This window comes from Pyxicephalus adspersus, chromosome 1, assembly GCF_032062135.1.
Source record: "Pyxicephalus adspersus chromosome 1, UCB_Pads_2.0, whole genome shotgun sequence".
NCBI classification, from domain to species: Eukaryota; Metazoa; Chordata; class Amphibia; order Anura; family Pyxicephalidae; genus Pyxicephalus; species Pyxicephalus adspersus.
The window spans coordinates 54962698-54971548 of record NC_092858.1 but is presented as its reverse complement, the minus strand read 5'-3'; the positions used below and the strand labels follow the sequence as shown (position 1 = coordinate 54971548).

The following is an 8851-nucleotide window of genomic DNA, read 5'->3' as shown; positions in this document are numbered from 1 at the left end:
AAGGTCAGCAGGGATATTAGTGCCCAGGTATCTAACAAAGCCTCGAGCCCATTTAAACGGAAAGGAGGGTGCCAGCGCTTTCCGTGTCGCAGGTGGTAAGTTAAAACAAATAATTCTTAAAAAGAATACACATTTCTTTTGAAGAATGCATTAATACATTATTATTGGATCATTTGGAATGACCACTAGATTATTTTAACTGAAAGCACACCCATTATATATAAAGCACTCTGCTTGCCTTTCCTGTTTCCATTTTCTTGAATGCTATTTTGCATAATTTGCAAAAACAGGTAGTCCACATTTCCAGGCATTACCAGGGCAAATAAACAGATTGGAGAAACCATAGCATGCAGTGAGCGATTTGTGACTGAATATCTGCTTTAAAAAAAATGCCTACAGAGAAAGGTATAGAGCTGTGTCTTTTACTGTATATGTTTAGAATTAAATGGGGCTGTGTTACAGGGTCACCTTAATAATACATTGGGAGTAGAGATGAGTGAGCGAAATTTGTAATTGTACAGAACATGTAATTGAGGTCATGTTCCCGCCAAATGTAGAGATCATCGGAGTTTGCCTGCAGTCACAGCTGATTGGAGGCACTGGCATGCTTCCAATCAGCTGGGATTGCAGGTTCCCACGGTCACTGGGCTGTACTTATCAATACAGCCCATTGACTGTGGGAACTGAACTCTGATGAACTCGCCTGCAGTCACAGGTTACCACGGTCCCTGGGCTGTTACACGGTCCCAGCCCACGGTCCCAGCTGATTGGAAGCACGCCAGTGCCTCCAATCATTTGGGATTGCAGGTTCCCACGGTCACTGGGCTGTACTTATCAATACAGCCCATTGACTGTGGGAACTGAACTCAGATGAACTCGCCTGCAGTCACAGGTTACCACGGTCCCTGGGCTGTTACAGTTACCGTGGGAACCTGCACCCTGGACTTCAATGGAATTCACAAAATCGGTTCACTGAAGTTTCGCTGACCCATCGGAAGTTGGGGGAAATTTTTGCTAGACTTTTAGAGGCATTTTCGCTCATCCCTAATTGGGGTAATGAAGGATGGGAAGTTCCGTCATTTCAGATAAGGACAATACCTGTAACCAAAGTTTCTTTGTATTTAGACAATCCTAGAAATGAAATGAATTAAATCATAGAAATAAATGAGCTTATTATATATGACTTTGGCCCAAAGAGTATGAAATTCCGGAAGATCATCCAGTTCACTTGGGAATAAGCTAAAACCATGTAGGTTTGCAAAAGCTTGTAGCTGGATTTCAGCATGAAAATTAAATGTACTTGTTCCAGTCATTAACACAATCTTTTCTACATACATGTAAACATATAATCATTATAAATATTTGCAAGTGCTAATAGTTTAGCTTCTATCTTATAGTCATTTTTTTAAAAATTTCACATTTATAATAATAATAGTTCGAACTCATCAGGTTTACTCATCCAGGGCTCGTTTAGAGAGATTTCCTGCCCTTTCTGTTCCAAAGACAACCATTTACCAGGCAGGCAGTTCCTCACAATGGCAGAGATTAGCAATGTATATAGCACCTAGACATTATATAGTATTTGTATATACTAACCATCTTCTACATTTGTTTTTCTACATTTATCTCTATCTATGCAACTACTATATATCCTGCAAATAAACATTATATAAAGATTTTTCTGACGATCTATAGGCATAGTTTTGCACATACTTTTCATGAAAAAGGCAATTTAAAGCCCACATTTATGGTTTCATTCAGACCATCTGGAGATAAGTTTTTAATTTAAAAATCTAAAGGACTCCTGCTGGCAGAGTATTTGGAATGTCCCTTTAGCAGCATTGTGAAAGCCTTTCAGCACCCAGTAGATGAACATCAGCAACAGCTGAGTTATGTGTATTAATAATGTTTTACTGAAACTAGAATTTCAAAAATTACACAGGAAAACAATTCCTGTTTCTGTGAACTAGAGAGTGAATTTATTGCTTGAAAGCATTTATTTGGATCTGAAAGTTTGGAATTCTGACACTAGGACAAGCTGTCAGTTCCCTGCTGGGTCCAACGTCATAGCAAACTTCACAGCAAGCCAATCCAGTAGCTCAGCGTGACATTGATGTTGGCATAGTTTGGGCAATAATAGGCTTATCTTTAGAGTTGGGTGCATGTTGATCACATTTAATGTGACCTCAGATAGGACCTCTGAACATCTGAAATAAAGTGAACTTATGCTTAAAGAAAGTGTGACATTTCAAACCAATCATATTCTAAAAAAAGCAATGCTAAAGTACAGGTTATTATCAGTACAAACTGTCATAACAATTGTTGGGGTCTGAGATTTAGGTAGCGGAAGATATGTACATATCTTAAACTTTGCTAAAAAAACAATTTGGCTTTGGCCTTCTTACCTCTCTTCTAGTCTTTGGTATATAACTTAAGCCAAAAGCTATTTGTGCTGAAATGTTGTGTTCTGGTTCCCAAACATGCTAATATTAAATACATACCAATTTTAGAAAGAAAGTAAATGTACTGTTGAGTTCTTTTTGGCAGCCTTATAATATACTATATGTATTTATTATTACCAAATCTATTCAAAAGAAGAGTAAGAAGCAGTAATAATGTTCAAATACAATATCAGTGCAACAATCAGATTTTAGTTTTGTACAGCATGTACATTGGTTTTAAAGTGTTTCTTTGGAGTTTCTGCACTTTGGACATAAACTTTGCTGTTTGCACTGCCTTCCTGAGTAAACCTGTAAATGCTACAGTGTTCTGGTTACTTATTATTCATACTGAAATTTGTTGTTGTGGTTTTGGTAAGCTAGTGGTACACAAAGCTGTTACAATCGTTTGTTAGCTCTTTCTTTCATATTTATTATTTGTACATCAGGTGATGCATGGTCTGACATCTGCATCAAATGTGCTGTGGTGTGTACATTTGCATGATTAATCTATCTACAAACAGCTGACTACACTTTTTATATGCACTGTAACTAATAGGAATTCTCTAGTGATTAGAGATGACGTTTTTTCCTGTATTATGTGTTTAAAATTTATTTTAAGTGCATGTATTTCCGCTGAGTTTTTGAGTTTAAAAAAAATTACAACTTTCTTTCAAAATTATTGCTGGTCCTAGGCCTAGGCTTTGTTTACCACATTTTATAACAAATAAAGAGACCCTAATTTTCCATAAGCATTATTATTAAGAGCCTTATAGTAGTGTATAACTTTGAGATAGGAGCCCAAGATCTATGGTCTGTGTTGGCATTGTGGCTTCTAACCTTAATCTGCCCACACACGTCTCTTAATTCACATTCACACCTTAAACCCATTGGGGTTGATTTATTAAAACATTGAGACTATTCACTTGGGGTTGTAAATGTTCACTGAAATTGGTAAAAGGATGAAGCAGTGTTTTCTTTAACCAATCATCAATTATAAAGAAAATGTTAAATTTCCTCACACTTGATTGTGAATTAAAAGTAAACACAAGTTCACTTTGCTAATAACAATTACTGTGATCCATATACTCTCACAAGTCACTGTTTTGGTTATACCTTTCAAGTAACAAGTGGAATCCCTGTTTGTCTATAAAACTGTTATAATTATTCATGGTGTAGGTGCTAAAGGATTCCTCAGGGATTTTGGTTCATATTAACATAATGGCATCACCTAGTTCTTTTGATTATTTCACATTCATATGCAAATTCTCTTTTCCGTCACATCCCAATGGTGCTCTATTGAATTGAGGTTTGGTTACTATGAAAGTCATTTGGGTATAGTGATCTCATTGTCTAGTACAAGAAACCAGTTTGGTATGATTTAGGCTTTGTGACATGGTGCATTATCCTGCTGGAAATAACCATAAGAAGATGGATACACTGTATGTAAAGGGACAGACATCGTCAGCAACAGTACTAAGATGAGGCTGCAGCATTTTAAAAATGTTCAATTAGTACTAAGGGGCCTGTGTGTTTGTGTATCCTAGGAGTGCTGAATCTAGATTTATTACATATTTTAAATTAAGGCTGATTTATTAAACACAACATACCAAATATTGTCTATTAGTATTTTACGTCTCTTGCAGTCAGACAAGGAAAAAAAAATGTTTTTTGTATTCACTTCTCTTCAACATACAGCTGAGCACTTGGGAGCAAGGAGTAGTTTTCAAGCTGTCATTTAGTGTTAGGTAGTGAAAAAGCGAGGTGTAATTTTTTCAGGCCATCATATGATAGATAGCAAATTAGTTTTGCTACCTTTGCACTGTTATTTGGTTGTATCCAATCACTTGATGTATTATATAACTGACCTAGAAGGTGCCACTTTGGTCATCAGAATGCCTATAAACAGAAAATGACTTCTCATTTGTTGTGCAGGCTGCAAGACATGTCCCTACTGGGACCCACCATCAGCTTGTAAACTGAAATTCTGCTCTGCAAACAGGAACCAATCAGTTCATTTCTGCGTACTGCAATTCAATTGTACTGATAAAGCAGTTAGTAAAATCACACTGATTTTATAAAGCAAATTAAAATAATGTGGATTGATCTAGTGGATGTGGTTATCCTCGTTTTTTTATATTGAAATTAAAATACTTAGGAATACATACCCAACTATATCTTCTTCACTGCTTAAACAGCTTTATATCCAATAACCATTTTTTATTTTTTGAAACGAGATTAAGCTTTTTGCTGCCGATGCACCATGTTGAATATTCAGCAGAATTCAGGGAAGTTTATGTCTAGTTCAAGTAATTCAGTAAAGATGATTGTAGGCAGATGTCCTACTTTGCATTGTTCCCAGAGACAGATTTGCCAGTCGGTGGCTGCATTATAGATAAAAGAGGGTAGTCTTTAGCTATTCATACTTATAAAGCATCTAATGAAACAGACATTTTGAGAGTAGATGTGTGATAAGATTTACATATCATAAATCTGTGTATTGCTCTACTATAAGATCTTATAGCCTAAATGATTTATAGCTGTAGTGCAATTTTAAAGTTGTATAATGGTTAGGAACACGCTTTCCGAGAATCTGCTTTAAATTCCCAACGCATGCAGGTATCCAGAATGAATCACCAGTTATCTGATGTGCCTCTGACCATTCATTAAATCTTCTTTGTGCAGAGGGCAGTGACAGGTCACCATAGGGCAAGCATTCAGCTGAGAACCTGTCACATCTTATTGATCTGCCTGTTATTTGTTTCAGCTCGGTTTGACATTATTTCCATATAGTCCAGATTGCTGCAGTGTGAAAACACTGGAGCTTGTGTCTTCAGTATGTAGGCAAGTGCTGTATAATTTCCCCAGTCCATTAATGCCGAATTAAATGCTAGTTTGTCTGAGAGCTAACAAGTTCTAATGATAAATATTTCTCAATACTACAGCATAAATACATTGGTTTCAAGTAGCTGTCTACATTGCTTTGCATTTCAGTCATAGCGGGATACTAAATAACAAGCTATAAATATCAGCAGTAGAAAGGAATCTAAGGTGAAATACGTTTTCATAAGACTTACTAATTCTCATTCCTGCACAGCAGATTGGAACCCATGATTACCTTATTCCTGCACTTTTTCTCCTTGCAATGAAAACATTGCTGGTTGCTACAATACTAACTTGGAATATTGGGCCTAATTTACTAAAGCTCTCCAAGGCTGGAGAGGATACACTTTCATCAGTGAAGCTGGGTGATCCAGCAAACCTGGAATGGATCTGGTTTAGGATTCAAAACATTTGCAAACGACTTTTAAGAAATCCATTCCAGGTCTTCTGGATCACCCAGTTTCACTGATGATTGGTATTCTCTCCAGCCTTGGAGAGCTTTATTAAATCAGGTCCACATTGGCAAACTACACTTCTGGTGGAAGGATGGGCACAGTTCAATCTTTAAATGGGCAGCCCTAATCCTATTAATAGGTTGTTGTAGCATGTGAAGGCCAGGGCACAAGTCCTCCTTCAGCTAAAACATTGTAAAGCTCACACAAATTGAACCAGAAAAAATAATTCTGGACAATTACCAGACAGTCTACCAATTACAAATGGGTGGATTTAGCTTGTGTTAAAGCTCTTAGGTGGTATTGAGCAGTTCAATGAAGGTTAAGTGTGTACATAGAAAGTTATTGTTCTGATTTACATTAAGGACTTTGCAGTGTTGATCCTGAATGTTTTTATCCTGAAAGTATAACTAAAAGCAAAATGTTTTTGTTTTGTAGACAGAGCAGTGAAGAATTAGAACCCATGTCAAGTATTTATTGCTGCCCCCGCTCCAGTTGTCCTGCCCACCAGTGTCACTGAAACAAAAGTGAAGGTAAAGCCAATAATTTGAGTTTACACCTAAAAAAATCTTCTATTGAGGACACTTATTTCTTTGACAAATATGTAAGAGAGTATTTCCTTCACATGATAGGGTATCCATTTACTTTATGAGTTTACAGGAAAGGGAGTGAAGGAAAATCTCCTTAATTATACACTATACTAATTTTTTAACATTTTCCAGTAGCTGCATTTCCTCCTAACCCAGCGATAATGTAGAAGTACTCACCATTCCGAACTTCTTTATTGTTCTACACTCAAATAGTGACTGATAGTTTTCTAAGACTGGTAAAGTAACCACCGTGAGACAGAATGCCTATGGGATGTTTTGTATTGGCAGAACAAGGTACATTTTGGTTTTACAAATATTATTAGACATTGTCCAATAGTATTTATTACTTTCATGTATTTTATGTTCTTCCTCCTGGTTGTTAGTGTTCTTTTAAAGGAGTTCATGGTTAAGGTTCAGAAGAGTAACTATAGCTGTACACAACAGCTTGACTACTGCTAATCTTCTGACAGCCGCTGTCACTCTTTTGAATTATGCCTTTTGGCATCTGCAAAACCACCCACAATTGTCAGCCAACGACTACTATGGAGTCCCATCTTTAGCATTTACCCCATCAATCACAAAGACAGGGAAGTGCAAACCTAGAAATTGTTAGCTGTGATTTTTGCCCCCAATTATCTCTATAGCAATTGGCAGAAAGAAGCTTCTCTTTTCCAAGTGCTGCAGAACCATGATCCCTACTGCCGTGCATAAAGAGATTTTTTAAATACTATTTCAATACACAAAAAGCTCAAAAAAGAGAAAAGTAATGCTGCACGTCAAATGACAGCTTCATTGCTGTAATTGGCAGTCTGTGGTAACATATGATTCTTTGTCCAAAGAAAAAGCCTAAAATAAAATTCATATCAATTGCCAAAGTTGCTGTTGGAAAGCATTTTGTTAAAGAGTTTCTCCGGGCAAGGAAACTTTGCCACTCATCTAAAGACAGAAAGATCTTAGATATTACTTTTCAGCCATATTTAGCAAACCTCTCGTTAGGTGTTCTGGACATTACTACATTTTCGTGTCAAATAATTCTCTATGGTGCAACCTCCCTCTAATGCTACTGTGTAGGTGAGGCTAAAACAGACTTGGAGAAAGACAGAGATGCATTGCAACAAAATTGTCTGCATTTCTACAAGATGATTTGGGGTCATATAAAAAATAAAAAAAATCTGGTGGTCAGATGCAAAAGATGAATTTAGAAAGAAATTCAGATGTATACATGTCCTCTAAACCAGGGTAAGTTGTCACAATTTGCTGCAGTATACCTTATATACACCAAATGATCTGATTTACTTTCCTGTATGCTGCACTTAAATATGCTAACTTTGTTTCTGTGTTTTTAATGTATAATAATCATTTAAATACAATAATACATAAACACATTATTTAAACAAATTGTCAAATGCTAAAATTAAATAAAGATGCACACACAGTTTATTAAATACATTTGTTTTGATGTTCGAATAATACAAACCAAGCTTTCAGCTTTGAAAACCTCTTTATGTGCAACAACATATAATGCATTTTACACTTGATTTCATTCTCTTCACAGCACCACCAATCAAGAGTTACATCTGTCTTTCCTAAGTGTTACTCAAGCACATATTCTTCTGTAAAGCTTTTAATACAATATGCATTTGACATATGAAGAATACACATAAAGAATACAATGATTGATGGCTCTTCCCTTGATGGGAAATATACCTACTCCATATTTTGATATAGGGATTATTGTTTCATGATATAACTTAGTTTAATTGAATAATGTTGGTTTGCATTGCTTATTTATTGTACATTTTTATAAGACTTTACATTTTTTTTTTACTAGGGAGGACATCTACACAAAGGCAAAAAGTTGGTAATTTTTTACTTACTTATTTTTAATAAAAAAGTGAGTGTAACCCTAAAAATTTAGCAACCATTACTACAAAGCAATGGTTCTAATTTATTAGAGCTCTCCAAGGCCAGAGAAGATATACTTGCAATAGTAAACCTGGGTGATCCAGCAAACCTGGAACTGTATCTTCTCCAGTCTTGGAGAGTTTTAATAAAGCGCCCAGTGTGTCAGCATGCAACATGATAGAGCGCAAAAACACATACTAATCAAGCATGTTTAGGTAAAAATCAGTGGTATTGTTACACTTCCATTTGTTTAAAACTTTGGGTATATAACAACAGCTCGACCCTCCATAGTACACAAAACAGTGATTAAAATTGTAATTACCACCACACAATGTAAAAAAACAATTTAAACAATATATGCCACCTGTGTATATTTGGCAAAAACTGTCTTGTATGCTTAAGTTTGCATTCATGCATAACTTGCATTAAAGCTATGTGTAATGAATTTATGCTTTAAAACTATCTTTTAAAGAGATTTTCCATTTAGTTTTTCAGTGTGAATTTTAACAAAAGGCTAAAAATCGAGGTGTATACTGTGAGCAAGAATTCATTTTTATTCACACACTTTTAAGCATATGGCCCT

At 35.8% G+C, this 8851-nt stretch overlaps 1 protein-coding gene across 4 annotated transcripts in view; it reads left to right on the top strand.

Moving 5' to 3' along the window:
- The window catches only part of KLF12 (KLF transcription factor 12), a 110540-nt gene that overhangs the window by 36045 nt on the left and 65644 nt on the right, over positions 1-8851 (top strand). Inside the window, exon 2 of one of the 4 annotated variants that reach the window (XM_072410582.1) lies at positions 6212-6306. The exons of the other annotated variants lie outside the window; for them this stretch is intronic. The gene's annotated coding sequence lies outside the window, so the exon portion shown is untranslated. The remainder of the gene's footprint in view (positions 1-6211; positions 6307-8851) is intronic. 4 annotated transcript variants of the gene reach the window in all.